The 16,541-nt window shown below is 46.6% G+C and overlaps 1 protein-coding gene across 1 annotated transcript in view; it reads right to left on the minus strand.

The window, feature by feature from the left end:
* Fam124a (family with sequence similarity 124 member A) overlaps positions 1-16,541 on the minus strand; it is a 42,024-nt gene that overhangs the window by 15,941 nt on the left and 9,542 nt on the right. The gene's annotated exons all lie outside the window — the stretch shown is intronic.

Below are 16,541 nucleotides of genomic sequence, written 5' to 3' on the forward strand. Positions count from 1 at the left end.
GTTCTAGAGAGGAAAAAAAGGGCTATTGCTTCATCTTGGACAGTGTTAGAAAAACCTTGGTTCCATCCGGCAGGTTGCAGTTTCTTCTAGATGGGGGAAGTCAAGTCTCTTGACTCAGAAAGCCCTAGTGGGCCCATGAGCCCCTTTACGCATGTGCCTGTTGTCTCAGGGCTTTAACAATGTTGGATCACAGCTTGCCTGAACTTGTCATCTCAACTCTGCAGTCTGTCTTGAGAACAGCTGAGTTCGCTGTTCCCATTCTCTCACCCTCACATTATTCGAGCAGCTAATATCTGCTAGGGAGTCGGTAGGGAGACAAGGAGGACTCCGGGGGTTTAGAAGACTCTGAACAAACAGAGCTCTCTTAGAGGCATGTGATCTACAGCCTGTGTCACCTAGGCTGTGGCCTTCTAACGAACCATTCCCATGGGTGAGAGTGTAATGATTTAGATGGGAAATGCAGATATAAAAGTGTAAATTCAATGTGATATGTGTCCCTGGTGAATGAAATAGGATTGCATCTTGGGATGGGGAGTCAACAAGAAGTTAGGGCTACCTATAGAAAATACACCCACTGGAATCTTCCTGAACTTCTTTTTAAGTGTACATATGTGTGTGTGTGTGTGTGTGTGTGTGTGTGTGTGTGTGGTGAAGTCTAGGGGACAGTCTGCATGCTGAAGAGTCAGTTCTCTTGTTCTATTATACGGGTCCCAGGAATCATATTCTGTCCTATGTGTTGGCACCGAGTGGGCAAGGGGCACCCAGTATGTGTGAAATGGGACATTTGCTCTAGCCTGCAGCCAAGACAATGAGCACACGGCTCACTCTCACTGGAAGAACCTGGGACTGTGCTGTTGGAGATACAGGAAGGACCATTCAGAGATGAGCACAACACCCTGGGGTTGTGGTTAGGAGCCAGGCAAAGAGGTAAGGCAGGTATGCTCAGGCAAAGCTACTTTGCTACACCCAGAATTTCACAGATCTTGAATGGGTCAGTCACCCTTCCTGAGTCCCCAGGCAGATACCTCTGTGGTGGTTTGAAGAATGGCCCCATAGGCTCATATGTTTGGATGCTTGGTTCCCAGTTGGTGGAACTGTTTGGGAAGGATTAGGAGGTGTGTCCTTGGGAGGAGGTGTGTCACTGAGGGTGAGTTTGAGGTTTTAAAGCTTAAGCCCAATCCCGGTTTGTGGGCTTTCTCTCTCCCCCTTTTGTGTCCTTGCGCTTGTGCCAGATGTAAGCTCTCAGCTACTGCTCCAGTGCCACGCCTGCCTGCTGGCTGCCATGCTCCTATGACAATCATGATGATGAACCCTCTAGAACTGAGAGCCCCCCCCAATTAAATGCTTTCTTTTATAAGTTGTCTTGGCGACGGTATTTTGTCACGGCAACAGAAAAGTAAGAAAGACAACCCCCAACTCCAAGGCTGAGAGTTTTAACCTGGCAATATGTTGCACCGGGGTGAGGCAGTTTGCTGGCAAAAGTGGTGTGTGCCCAGTTCAGAAACCATACCTGAGAAAAAGGCTTGGCCATCAGAATGGACCGTGTGCCTTAACTTAAATGTGATGGATCCTAGGTGAATGCACTATGTGTGCTTTACCTATATGGGATTGCTCTCAGGTGAGTCCAGACATCTTTTGACCAAGTGTGAGAGGGATGGAGTGGGGTAGGCAGAGTCATCTGGAATCCAGACCTGTCCTTACAATGTCACCCGGTGTGAGGCACAGAGTAAGCAGTGGCCCATGATGTCCAAGCAATGCAGTGTGATTTTAGAATGTTTTCTAGGAGAAAAACACTCCATGGAGTCTGGGAAGGGAAAGGGGCAGGGTTACCCTAGCTGAGTCCAGGCTAGATCAGACAAAGACAGATGGTAGGGGAGATCTGGCTCAGTCGGGGTTAGATTGCTGACCCGAGACACAAGGGAAGTAACGAAGGGGTGAGGTGTCAGGACATGACTGTTGTGTAGCAGTACTGAAGATGCTGGTGGAACCGGAAAGCAGAAGAAGAGGTATATTGTCAGGTTACTTAGGAGTAAGTAGCCTTGGAGGCCATAGCCACAGGGCAGTACATAGGAAGCAGAGAGTGGAGTGCTCTCATGTTTCTGGGATGCTTTGTGTAACTGAGAGGCAACCAAAGAGCAGGGCAGGCTCAAGAAGGGAGAGGACCAAGAGTGCCATGAAGCCACCTGGCCTGGCTTGGCAGTTACTTCCAGGAGGCTGTCCCTTGGCTATTGGACTTAGATGCTGCTGAAAGTGGTGGCCGAAGCTAAGGGCGGACCTGCCACTTTTAGACAGTCTCTGGCACTTTTGTGGTTATCTGATGTGTACGTTTTCATTCAGAGCTGAATTATGAAAATCCATCGTGATAGCTCAGAGAGCACTCAGAGGGTTTTCTGGCCAGTTTTCCTGTCTAACTGGCTCCCTCCGGTTCATTTCACATTAGCACGTCCTGGGCAGCCAGCAGCTGCAGTGGAAGCAGGGAGGATGCAGCCCGTCCCTTCCCCAGCTGGAGCTCTTCAGAAGAGGGTTCCGTGGCTCCTAAAATGTGCACTTCCCTCTCCCAGGGGGCCCGAAACTCCTAACTCTAGAGACTTATGACTTTTCTAATCACCAGTTTTCAACACAAATGGGCAAAGACAGAAAGATTTTGAACAAGACAATGATGAAGAAGTTTGGTCAAGGAATTACAGCCAGTTTCCATCAGGGAAACCAGAGTAGATGGAGCAGAAGGGATATTGGGAAAAGAAGTTGTCTGGGAAGTGAGGTGTCCCCTTTAAGATCCAGACCCCTCACAGGGTCCACACACATCCAGAGGCCCTGAGAGATGAGTGAATCTGTAGGTTCTCTTTTAAAGATCCAAGCACGCAGCTCATTTAGTGCCGGTACAACCCTTGAAGTGGCTGAGATCATTGCCTCCATTTTAGACAGCAGAAAATCAAAGCACAGAAGCTAGTTACCCACTAAGAGCAGCAGAGGCAAAGACAGACCCTCTTTCCAACACAGGGGTCGTGAGCCCCTGTATCCCTCCTCTCCATCACATCTGCTTCCCAGCAGGACGGTCAGCTGCCATTCTCTCTCTCTCTCTCTCTCTCTCTCTCTCTCTCTCTCTCTCTCTCTCTCTCTCTCTCTCTCACACACACACACACACACACACACACAATCTGGATTTGCTGCCCTACCTTCCCCCCTCCCTCTCAGTGGCCCCTTCCCAGCTACCAGTTTCCTGTCCCCGATAATCATTTGCATTTCTTTCCTCTGGCCCTGGATCTCCTAAGTCCAAACATTAAGAGAAGCCACCTCCCTCTTGGCTCCTGCTGAAGTCTTTACATCTCAGCAACGGCCTGGAGGCCAACACAAGCCAGAGCCACAGTGGGTGGTGCCTAGGAAATACTAACAGAACAGAGAGTTCCCAGAAGCCCACAGGTGGGCAGGAGAGGCTGGGCATGAAGAAGCCAGAGGAGCAGGGACTAAATTTCCCAAACACTCTAGAGTTGTCAGGGCCCTCAGCCTTATGCAACCTCCACATAAAGGTTTCCCAGAGAGCAGGCACAAAGGCAGAAGCCTGCATGTGTGTTTACAGCTCTGCAAAGGGCACGCTGCCCAGCCCAGGAGAATGAGCTGGGCTGAAAAGCACTGCACTCGGCCCCTGAGTGCTGGCAAGCAGGATGCTGTTCAAGCAGGTGAAAGACAAGGCCAGAGCCTGAATTGCACTTGAGCTGTCTGAATGTGGAGTCAGGAGAAGCTGAAGCCCCGCCCCAGGCCAGCTCCGAAGAACACTCAGGGACAAAAGCATGCTTGTTGGTGCTCACTGATGCAGCTCTAACCTGTCATCGGGCACCTAGGGTTACACGTGCCTCTCTATGGCGCTGATCAGGAAACCAAGTATTTGAAGTGAAGGAGAGAAAATGTGAATAATTAATTGTCATGGAAAGCCTCTAGACCTCCTTGGAGAAGCAGAGATGCAGCTGCACGAGGATGTACGTTGCCTTTATCGTATCTGTTGCTTGTCTTTTCCGAGGACCCCACAGGGCACCTGCTTCGTCAGGGCGGAACACAGCAGAAGCAACGCCACAAGGACTGTCCCAGATAGCGTGAGAGTCTCAAAGCTGCCACAGGAACAGGCCTGGCTTCCAATTAGCCCAAGTCTCCAAAGGGGGAAAGGAGGGCTTCTCCTGTGGTTACAGGATCAGCGTGGAGCAGGGCTGAAGCCAGGCCTTCTATGAGAAAGGAAGTGTAGCCAACCCAAGCTTTCTCTGCTTCCCTCAATATTCTTCTGTCCTATAGACGCCCCCAGTTTTTTGGCTAACAAAACTCAAGAGAAAAAAAATAGACAACAACAAACATTTATTAAGGGCTTGTTATTTGTCAACAACTGTCCTAAAACCTTATCTGTGTGATCTCATTTCATCTTTGAGACAAAATGCCAGAGGTGTATCTTTCCTACTCAGTGGCTCAAATGATGAGTTGCTCCAGGTCCTTTGTCTAGAGAAGAGCAGGGGCCGCCTGAACTCCAAGTCTCCCCAGTCACTATGCTGTCACCTCATAAACTTATCTTTGTCCCAAGCCTGAGTTTCGTTGGCTAGAGGAGCCCTAGACCTGTTCTCCAGCGTCTTTAGCTAGTCTGAGTGCACGATCCTGTTATTAGCCAGCCAACCACTTCACGTCGTACTTCTGTGCTATGGAGGAGAGGGTAGAGGACCAGGGCCTTTCTGTTTGTTGAGAGACTTTGGGAAGCTAGACGGCCACTTGATTGTCTCCATGCTTCCTGCACAAGGACCCTCACCACCTCACTCTCCAAACCAGGGCCACACACCAGGCTTGCCTGCACGAGCTCCCAACATCTGGTTGCTGCTGCATTAGACCATCTTTCAGGACAGACTAGAAGTCTCCATAGCACCTACTTCCTGGTAGTGGGTAGGTCTAGCTGAATGCTAAGATCCAACCTTCCAAAGTGACCCTCTTAACTAATCTTAGCATATGACAAACTCAGATCTGCTTTCCTGGATGTTTGAACGACAGTTGATCTCATTATTATTGCACTCTTGGCTTGCCACTGACAAGTGGCAATTCGTTTATGTAATCAAGGAATGCTTACTGAGCAGTTACTATGTGCTAGATACTATATAATAGAGAGTAAGATAGATATTGCCTTCAGTGAGCTGATACTCATGAGGGGGCAGGGGAAATATACAGTAAATAATGACATAAGCAGAGACAGCTACTTTATTTAGCAAACACGAGTTCTATGCCCACATAGGAAGAGGTATCCAAGGCAGCAGCCAGAACCAGGTGCTGTCAACTGAACCAACCACCCAGCACCCTTCCAGTGCCAAAATGTCCACCAACAAATACCCTAGTGCCCCGAGCTCGGGACTCTGAGTTAGAGCACCTCCAGCTCTGTGTGCTGTCTTAGGAAACTCGCAGGAGGGTGAGTGAATCTGTTTGCCTCTCTAAAGCCTCACTCGGGTGACAAAGGGCTCCAGGATTGGATGTGACTGCCATGCCAACTAGATACATAGAACCCAGTAGTAGAAAAGATCTGCAATAGACTCAGCCAGGGCACAGATTGGCACTGAACCAACAACCGGCCAGAAGGCAGGAGGGACAGTTCCCAATGACAAGGAACACAAAATCCACAGAGGGCCATGCTCTTCCATTAAGCAGCATCGGAAAGGGGTACAAATTCCTTCCTGGGAGAGCCATTCCTCCAGAATATAATGGCTAACCTGCTTTCTTTGCTTTTAGCCTGTTTTGAAAAGACAATTATTTGCATCTCTGAACTCATGAGAAAATTGTGAGCAATTCCCTCAAGTGTCGAAGATTTAGGATAAAATCTCAGACTGCCTCAGTTTTGGGTGAGTTTATAATCTCAATATTAAATTGGCAGGGAGGTGACTGGGTAATTCCTAGCTGCATTCATATCAAAAGTAGTATGGCTCCTCCCTTCATCTCGGGCCTTACAACGTCCTGCACTGCAGGACGGAGGAGCACAGGCTGCAGTGGCTGAGCTGAAACCTCCACTTTCTCTTGGCGGAGAACAATGAGGACTCTGTGTTTCCTGGGCCCTTTGAAGCTTTTGTAAGGAAGATGCTTTGGCTACAGCTGCAGTCTCTTGGGCTCTCTCACTTTTCACTGTTTGCAAAGAGATGACATCAGGGACCTGGACTTCTACACCTTGAGCTCTTTTAAAAGTAGGACGTTATTGGAAAGAGGAAAGGACACAGCCAGTTAGCTGGACAACACGGCACGTTTCTCCGCTTGGAAGCAGGATTTCTATTTTACCTTCGATGTATAGCCAAGTCTCATTCAGGCTGCAATGAAACATCCCATGGGAAGGTGAGAAGAGCAAAGGCAACCACCAAACAGTGAGAAAAGACACTTGAGACGGACACGGCCTGACACAGATGCTGAGAGGGCCTTTAATCAGTCTGAGGAGATAGAAACACAACCAGAGACAAACGCACTAGAGGATTTATATCTAAACAGTGCAATGGTTTTCAGAAAGTCTGAGCAGGAGCACATCACTAGGCAGAGGACATCAGTGTGCCAGCACCCAGCTTTCTCAGGTTCCCTCCCCAAAGATGACGCCCCCCAAAAGCAGGAAGTAGTCTTGAGAATCCATCGCTCCAATTCCTTTAATCTGTGGTACCTGACCTTCCGCCTTTTTATTATAAAAAAAGAGATGGGAATGTAATGGTCTGTCCTTCTCTTTAAGTAACCAGCCATACCCACTCCCTCCCCCATCCTCTGAGGCAAGCTGATCTTCAGCTTCCAGCCTGAGTTTCTTCCTTTTCTGTCTCTCTCTTGAAGAAGCAGCTTTTGTCTCCCCTACATCCCCGCTCTCTGCTCTGCTCCCTTCTCTCCTTTCCCCTCCATAACCCACTAAATAAATATCCAACCTCACTATGCATGGAATGCCTATCCATTTCTCTGTCTCTCACCTGCTGCCGTGTGGCTCCCTGCCCAGGACCAGCCGCCTTCGGAGACCTGTGGCATGGTCTCGGGGCGTGCCCATCTGTCTGTCTGTCTGTCCTCGTGGCCTGCTGCAGCCACTTGGGGAACTGCGCTGTCCCTGCCTGGGACTGGCTGCTCTTGGGACCCCGTGCCCACTGCCTGCTGCCACACGGCCCACTGCCATCGCTAGGGATCTACAGCATTTCTGCTGCTGCAGCTGCCGGGGATCTGTAACATTTTTAATTAATCCATTACAACGGTGTCTCTATATGTGTCTACATGCATGTGTGTCTTTCTTTTGCACATTAAATCACAAAGTTTATGAGACTTCTGGTTATTCTTCCGTGTTAGCGGGAGAGCGAAACGGTCCACAGTGATGAGAAGAAGGGGCCGTGGGCTTTACAAACAGCTCACCTTTATCTCAGTAATTCTACCTGTAGGCGTTCACCCTCAGTATGGAGGTATGCAAATAAGTTACGAGTTCCTCACCACTGAGTAAGGGTGTTCCTGGCAATCGTGTTTATAATAGTAAAAGTGGAATACAACCTGCAGGGTCTCCTTTAGGCACTGGTGACTGTGACACAACACAGAAATGCAACGAGGTAAATACTACATGGGAGTTATTTTTTTTTTAATACTATTTGCAGTACACCATTTTAATTAGAACCCAACTTGAAGCAATCCATTTCTCAAAGGAACCACATTCACACAAATTTACACTGAATTTGTTTCCTGAGAAAGAAGTGCTTTAAAAACCCTTAAAATTTTAATAAAAGGAATGTAGCTTTGTGTGTCTTACAACATAGGTCTAAAGCACCTTACATTTAATCTGTGTGTAATTCGGTACTTTAAAAATAAGGAGTGTTTAAAGTCTATTTTCGATGATTCTGTATCTAGTGAACAGGTAAAAAGTTTATTTATGAAGTGTTTTAACATGACTAATAATATCCAGATGATTTGGGTTGGAAATTAATTATAGGCAACAGGATTTTTATACATTGTATCCAAATAGTTCAGTCTCGTGATGTACAACACAATATAACATAGATTTCACACAATGAGAAATAGGTGAATTCCTGCCATCTACACGGATGTTTGCAAGATGGCTTTTCCTTAAGTGTGTGACGTTAACAAATGGAAATAGAAGCACTCACTTGTGACTTTTTCTTACTCTCTTTCTGTGCACCTAATCCACATTTCAAATTTCTAGATAGAGGAAAGGAAGTATCATATGAGGCTTTTCTTTGAATCTATAGATTTTATTTCTGCCTCTGCACTACATGGGAGTTCAAACTGCTGTGGAAGGACGCTCCTGGAGACAGTCATTTACAGTGTCTGCAGCGAGGAAATAAGCAGACACCTTCCACCTGTCCTCTGTCACTACCATCCTAACAAATATATCTATAATAATGTAGGTGGTCATTAAAATATGCAAAGGCAGACATCAAATAACACATAATGGATTTTCTGAGTGGGATTCTAGGTTTTAATCTCTTTATGAACTTGCACTTTCTGACTTAATTTTTTTTAAAAAAGCCAATGACTATGAACAATTTGGGCAATAACATTCTTTTTAAAATGAGAAACGTCATAGTCTCATCAAGGGCAGGCGCAAATGGTGTCAGCTACTCTCTTTTGTTCTCTGCCTCGGGGTCCTGACAAGTCTTGCAGAGACCATGTGTTCCCCGAGGGACCGCTTGGTCTTCTCTGGGAGAATTTAAGCAAGAGAGCCAGGTTCCATTTTTCTTTTACTTCTTTGGTAGAAATTTTGTGTAGCTGCAGCTAGTTCAGAATGAAAACCCTGAAGTCATATCTCATGCTTTTGAAGTCAGAAGGATTCCGCTGTATTTTTACAATTAGATCTGAGCGTAGCAGAACATAAAGAAGTGGTGTCTGTGCTGATATCTTTACCTTTCAACCTCCTGATACACAGCTTGGCTTGTGGCCTGTTCCCTGCCAGTTATCAAACAGGAATAGTGGCTGGCTTTCAGCCCTCGTGTTGAAAAGAGAACATAGGAACCCTACACTGTCAAATACAAATGCTTTGGGTTGGGTTTCATAATCTTAGAGATTTCGCTTATCACTTCCATCATTGCTCAAGTAAATGCTGCAGCCATTTGTCAAAAAGAACTCTAAAGCGGAAGGGATGGGCTCCGTGTTTTAAAGCAAACCATTGTTGGTGGAAGAATGTAGTGATTTATTTATAAAGTTCAAAAAATAATTCAAGTATTTATTAAGTGAGCACATTCCCTAAGAAGACGGTTTGTAATTCAGAGACCCACAAAGCCACAGACCAAGTACAGGAAACATTAGTATATGCCACTGGACTAGCTCAGGCTGACAAAATATGGAACCAAATGGGCTGCCCCAATCTGCTAGCTGGGGCCAAGCCTCCGCGTGAATCATTGCAATACCCAGATCTATCAAAGAATGTTATCTATGAGCTATTAAATGACTTCGTCCTAGAAGGAAGGTCCGGAAATGGGACAAATGTCTCCAAACTTGAAGCCATGCTTGTTATATGAAGGCCTGATGTGGGTGTGTGTGGGGAAAGCTGCCACCAGAGTGAGGCTGTTGCTTTGGGGAGGGGAGTAGAGCAAGGACACTGTCATAGCCAGGTACAGGGACAGCAACTTTAGGCATCCCAGATGGTAACATCACTATATGCAGCAGAACCTTCTAAGTAAAACTTTAAAGAGACAGCTTCTGTGGAGTTTAAGAGGAAACAAGATGGCTTTTTTTCTATGAGACAGTGCATCGAAGCAGTTTCTTACTGCTGTCTGCAGCCATTACCCCACACAAGAAGAACCAGGCTATTCCTAACATCATTGACTAACACCAGCTGTGCGTTAGAGCCCTGTCTGGGGCTGTAGTCATCCAGTAACTCACCATATCACTCTCTTGCAAAGAGACCTGTATTATGAACATCATCATTATACCAGAGTGAGATCTAAAATATCAGAAGAATGGAGACAGTCTTATTTGGGATTCATTTACTGAACGCTGAATTCAAAACCCTAAGAATTGCCTCCATTCAGAAATGAATGCACCTTCTCCCTAGTGTTATAATGTGGCTTAAGGCATCCATAAGATTACAACCATACAACAAACAGTGTTGTTACTGTAGGGGCCCACAGAAGTGGGTCTGCTCCACCTTGACTAAAGTCAGAGAGTTTAAGCCTACTCTTGCTCTTTCAAGGTTATTGACAGGAGGTTTGACTTAAGGTGTGGCTACTAACAAAATATCCTCACCTAGGGTGTGGTTACTTGGTGTTTTGGGTATTGAGATGGCCCACAGAGGTGGATCCGTTCCACCTTGACCACAGATCAGAGAATTCAAGCCTATTCCTGCTCCTTCAAGGATATGATAAAAGATTTGGCCCAGAGAGTGGCTGCCTACAGGATGCGTGCTCTAAGGTGTGGTCGCTGCATGTTCTGCCTAAACAACAGGATGCTTAACCCAGGATATAGTTGCTTGGTGTTTCAGATATTGAAAAGGTAATTGCTTTGTTTCTTCTTTCTATCATGTTAAAGCAGTCTTTTGCCTCCGTCTCCCTCCCACCCACCCCCACCCCCCCACCCCCCGCTTTTGGACTGGGGTATATAAGCATATGGAAAGTAGACACAGGCGAATTCAGTATTCACTGGATTGCCCTCCTGGTTCTATTTTGCTTCTCTGTTCATTTTCTTTTGTATCCCTTTCCTCCTGCCTAATATTTCTAATCCTCATGCCCCTGCCCTAGAACGTGTGAACTCTGTCAAGACTGGACCCTGATAGTTAAGCAGTCGACAGTACATAAGACAGCACCGTTCACGTTGTTAATCAGTTCCTCAGAAACTGAGGAAGAAGGAAATCTAGGAAAGTGTTGATAGACTGAATGGAGGCACAGAAGTCCCATGGCGAACTTCATCTAGCTGGGGGGGGGGGGGGGGGAGACTGACACTGGAGGGTTTCCTTTCGATGCTTCCCTTGTGTTAGGGATGGGCATGAGTTTTCATCTAAATCTGTTTGCACGGCTGTCCTTTGCTAATCATGAAGTCAGCAAATTCAAAGGCTCAAATAATTCTCCATGAGGATAAATGAGCAGATTTGAGTGTGTTAGTGTTTACAGTCTAGGACTCTGAAGAACATGTGTCCTGAGAATCACAGTCATGTGCTAAAGACAGGAGGGAAATTTGGTGTTAATGTTTCCAAACAGATCAGAGTTAAATGCCATGCTACCAGGGATTCCAAAATACTGATCTTCCTTTGGAGGGAGTAACATAATAAAAACTGACTCTAAGGAAGAGAAATCTGTCAATAAGCGATCACCTCTAATAAACAGGAAGAAAATGATAACTCTCATGCTGTGGGGTCTGTGTGGAGCTCCTGCACAACACAAGACAGTAGCTGTCTCTGCCACCTCCTCCTTTCTGACAGCAGTTAAGCTAGTGATTCAACCACAGTGAGCTCACTTCTTTCCAACGAGCTATGGGATTCACGAAGCTGACCAGTGTAAAATGCCAATCTTTGATGCTCCGGTGAGTATCCTGAAACTGCAAGAGGAAGCAGAAACCCCTGCAAGAAAAGATGGTCTCAGGACAGGAGGCATGCTCAGTATGGCCCTGCAGCATGGCAGGAATGACAAGCCTGGTTGTGACTCCTGGCCAGCTTCAGTGCCTTGCGGCCAGCCAAGATGCCTAGACTTCCTAATGGGAAAATACCCATAATTCTTTTGATTCCTCTTGTGGTAAGGAGCCAGGAAAGCTCCTTGAGCCACTTTAGGCCCAAGTTGGGAGATTCATGTACAGCTAGTTCTTCGTCTGTTTCCTACATGCATTATTCTGGGGTTAGAGAGCCTTAAGAGATGTCACGTGCTCCTAAAAATGTAATTTTTAAGCTCCTAGTGCCTTCTAAGAGTAATTCCCAAGTGTGATTATAATCTCTATGTGAATGGAAATACCCAATCACACGGGCTCAGATCTCAGCAGCATTACGTGGTACACTTAAATTTTTCCCTGGTATAATTATTGTTTTCCTCTCATCCTGTTTATAAAATGTGCCCCCTTTATTCAAACCACTTAAGAATGCAAATCGTGCCTCATGGCTTGATGATCTCACCAGAGTTCCTGAAACACCGCTTAAAATTCTGAGAGTGAATGGAATTCCTCTTTCTTTATTTCAGTGAAATTCTCTTAGGGTCACAGGGCACTGAGCATTTCAGAAAGCACAAAAGTGGAGCTGGCTTTCTCCAGCGACCTATAAAGGACAAGTGAGCCACTCATAACCGGGAAAAGTTCACCCCCGCTCCCCACCCCAAAAAAGAAGCCACATGTTAAAGAAACCCCCAGGCACGCACCCTCCTGGCTGGATGGGGGTCACAAGTGCAAGTGAGATTCCAGATCATGAAGAAGAGGCCTGTCTATCGACTCAATCGTCCTTGCCTCTGAGACAGACAATGAGGGGAATATTGCAATCCTTGGCTTGCAGTCTACAAACAGTGTGGAGAGGCTGGGGTTGTCTAGTAACAAGAAATTCCTTTCCCCAAAGTCTGGCACTTAGACAAAAGCCAGCATTCCCACGGGGGAATAGAGAAAATAATCCCTACCTGCCTAAAAGGAATCATTCTTTTATCTGGAGCAAAGGGGGCCTGTGGCTCTCAACACAGGCCTGAAGTACCTATTAGCATATCAAGGTCCAGGCTAGCCTCTAGGCTCCTTCAGTTCCTACTCGTGATGTTTCAAATCCCCCCCCCCCCACCCCTTCTCCCAGACACCTGTTCCCTTAAAACCCCAGGGATTTTCCCTCATTGCTTCTTTCTGTTTTCCCAAGAGACAGCTTTGGCAGTCTGGAATAAACTTCCCCTGACTGGACTCCCCTAAGGTATGTATGGATCATTTTCTGGCTCCCGCTGTCCATCAGATTTGACCCTCAATTCTTGACCCCCACCTCTCTTCCTCTCTCAGTCTCTCTGGCTCCTGGAGCCGACTATACCCACACAGCCAGATCTCTCTTCTAGATAAGTGTCGCCATGGAGCTGCCTGCTTTGTCTACTGCTACAAAAGTCACACCGGTGTGCCAGGAAGCTCCTCTTACCTCCACTGGCCCCAGCCACACGGACAAGGGATGCCTTTCCTCTGGTTTGGAACATTTTTCTCTTTGACAAGTTTCTCATCCCACTTGGGGAAGCCCCTGATGGAAATTCTCTTCAAATGGACACTTTGCCCCTCCACCCCCAGCTACTATTTCTTGCCTCCTCCTAGGAGGTGCAGCCCATGGCTGATACTTGTGACTTTTGTGTCCTCCTCCAGGGAACTGCCTGCAGTCCCGAAGCTCCTGGCCTCCTGGCGTCTGTGACACTTCACTGCCCTATCTTCGCTCAGCTCCCTCCTGCAGTCTACTGCAACCCTTTTCCTCTTCTCCTGGGAGCTGCCTGCAATCCTGCAGCGTCCTTAAGCCGGCCTGGCCTGTGGGACCCTGTTCTCTGTCCTGGGCCCCCACTTGCAGTCCTGCAGCTCCTGCTCTCAGCTCCCCCTTAAAGTTCCCTCTACCTGCTCAGAGCTGTCTCTTCCTTCTGCTCTTCTTCTGAAGCTTCTCAAAGCCGGAGCCCATTTGGGTCCCTAGGCTTTCTGCCCCACCCCTCCATGCTCTTTTTTTCTCTTGGAGCTTACAGAAATTCCCCCCAGCGAAATTTCATTCTGCGACTCTTGCTCCTCCTTGGATTGCGTACAGCTTGGCCTCAGTGCAGATCAATGGCCAAAAACTGACCCACTTGACTTCTGAATCCTCATAAATGTTGGCAGCTACCAATGCACAAAACAGACCATCCCCAAATCTCTTATAGCTAAACTTGCTCTGCTCTATACTTCCAAAAGTCTCTTATTGCTAATGTTCTTTCAAAATCTTTTATTGCTACAATTTCTCTGTGATCTGCTCTAAAAAAAAAGAAAGAAAAGAAAAAGAAAAAAGAAAAAACTCTTAAGACTATGCTGTAAACTGTATCACAGGATTTATAAGTTTATTTGGTATGGTTAAAAAAAATCTTTAATCTGTAACACAATTTGGCTTAAAGTTTATAACCCAGTGGTGGTGCATACCTTTAATCCCAGCACTAGGGAGGCAGAGGCAAGCAGGTCTCTGTGAGTTTGAGGCCAGCCTGGTCTACAGAGCAAGTTCCAGGACAGGCTCCAAAGTTACACAATGACACACTTGACACCCTGTCCCTACTCTGCCCTTTGAGTATGATTATTTAGGTCACGGGAGGTATAATTTTAGCAATCTACTTGGAAGAGCATATTGCATCACAGAGATAATGTTTTCCATGGTAGACTTAAAAAAAAACTTTTCATAAACTGCACTCTTTTTCAACGACTGCCCAAGGGGCTTTCAGCATGTGTGTGGGGAACAAGATTTAGGTTCCTGGCTAGGAGTAGAGTCAGGCCAGGTGCTGAGCTGAGGAAGGGCAGCTGTAATCCACCATTACTGTTTAGTATCAAGAGAGGGCTGCTGACCCCTCAGAACTAGAGATAAACATTTGATGAAGATCTGGCTCAAAGGAAAAGAAAATTATCAGGTAATGCCTTTGGGAAAACTTTAAAAGCAAGAGCCTGGCCAGGAATGCAGCTCAACAGTCCCTTGGTTATGGGAACTATTGACCCGACAGTGCAAGAGATCAGAATTCCCCCAGGAGTCTTGTACTGGAGGGGCCAGGGTTGGGTGGGGGAACACAGAAAAGCTGAAGCCTGGTGACAGAGGAGGAACTGGCTTCCCAGGAAGAAAGTCCACAGAGTTCTGTAACCACTACAGGAGAGACTGGAGCCATGACAATGATGGGCAGGACAGCACATTGACCCAGTTGCTTAGTTACGCTTTACCTCCGGTCCTCGGTTTTAACCTAAAACTCATGATGAGTGTAGACTTCCTCATCCTAGTGTTGCCACACTGGGAAAAAAAAAACCAAGAACAAAACCACACCTCTCTCTGCTTTTCATTGTTACCCATGTCTTTTAGTTGGTGTACTGAGGATGGGTGGCCAAGCCTGGCTTGTTAGGGCCGTCGGGCTTTGACCCTAAGGACTTTGGCAACACTCTGACCTCCTCTCCTCCTTCTCCTGTTGAGAATAAGGATGTGAAGATGGTTGTGTTGGCCATATCGTCAGTCTCAGGCAACCTTAAGGATGGAAGCCAGGAGCTGAGCGCGGTGTGGCAGAATAACTGAAAACGCTCTCCAGATCTGCACTGCCTCCTCGGGCTATGGTCACTTTCACGACATAGGAGAAGAAATCTCTGTTTGCTTAGCGCGTATTTGTCTTTATCGTTTGTAGGCAAGCACAGTTCCTGAGAGAAGCACACGCTGTGTATGAGGTCTCGTGTGTGAGGCGCGAACACCACAACTCCAGGGGAAAGGAAGAACGGCGACTTAGTACTGACCCCAGCCGCCCCAGAGGGATCGCAGCTCCAGACTGCGGCTAAAGACAACGGAGCAGAGGGAAAGGATCCAAACCAAATGACCAGGCTTGCTGCTGCGACCTGGAGGACAGCGATGGCGGTAGGCAGCTATTTTAGAGAGAAACTATTCTCGAGGCAGTGCCGGGTCGGGGTCAAACAGGGATGAAAACTGCAGTCTGGAGAACAGTTCAGGAGGTTTAGCTTACAGCAGCTAAGGTACTGCTCTCATGATTATAATGGCTTGCCTTTCAGAGCCAATGGGCCTGGCTAGAATACCGGAAAGTGCTCACTGCCGTCTCCCCTAATAACCAAGTTTAATTTGACACTAAATCACGATTCCAGACATTCAGCTTTTCTCACGGTCCCTATTGCAGAGGAAAACCAAGCCAGAACATCAATAAAGGTAAAGATCCAATTAAGGGTCTATCCAGTTGGGAATTAGAGCTGAGAGTTTAACAGGACTGTGAGGGAGGGCAGAGCAACCCAGTATTTATCAACTCAAAAAGTCAAGGCTTTTATTGTAAGACAATTGTTTTGGGTAATTCTTAAACAAATGTTCAACCAATATGAACAGCTTTGATATAATGCTTTTAATCACTAAAAATCCTGTCTAGACATGAAGGCATCATTCGTTGTATATACACTTACTTATATTTTGATATTAAGTATAAACACCTCTCAATGTTCAGAGTATCCATATAAAATCTATTTCTACTTATATATTTATTACAGTTAATAATCACTTATAAGCCAGGAATTACAAAATAGGAAGATGGGCTAATAAAATGTCTACATTCAAGTTCGAAGCCAGCCTGGTCTACAAGAGTTAGTTCCAGGACAGCAAGGGCTTTGATGATGACATTTCTACCCAAAGCAATTTACAGATTCAGTCCGATCCTAATCAAAAGTCCCAGGGCAACCTTCACAGAAAGAGAGAAAAGCATGCTAAAATTTATATAGGACAGCAACAAAAAAGGACCCCAACGCAGTCAGAATGGCAAAGATCACCAGAACCACTGCCTGCAGATGCTGGTGAGGAGGTGGGGAAAGGGAGCGCTTATTCGCTGTTGGTGCGATTGCCAACGGGGGCAGCTACTCTGAAAATCAGGGTGGAGAACTCCGAAAAAGCTGAAAATAAGCCTACCACATAACCCAACTACACC

This window comes from Arvicola amphibius, chromosome 13 (genome assembly GCF_903992535.2).
Source record: "Arvicola amphibius chromosome 13, mArvAmp1.2, whole genome shotgun sequence".
Lineage (NCBI taxonomy): Eukaryota > Metazoa > Chordata > Mammalia > Rodentia > Cricetidae > Arvicola > Arvicola amphibius.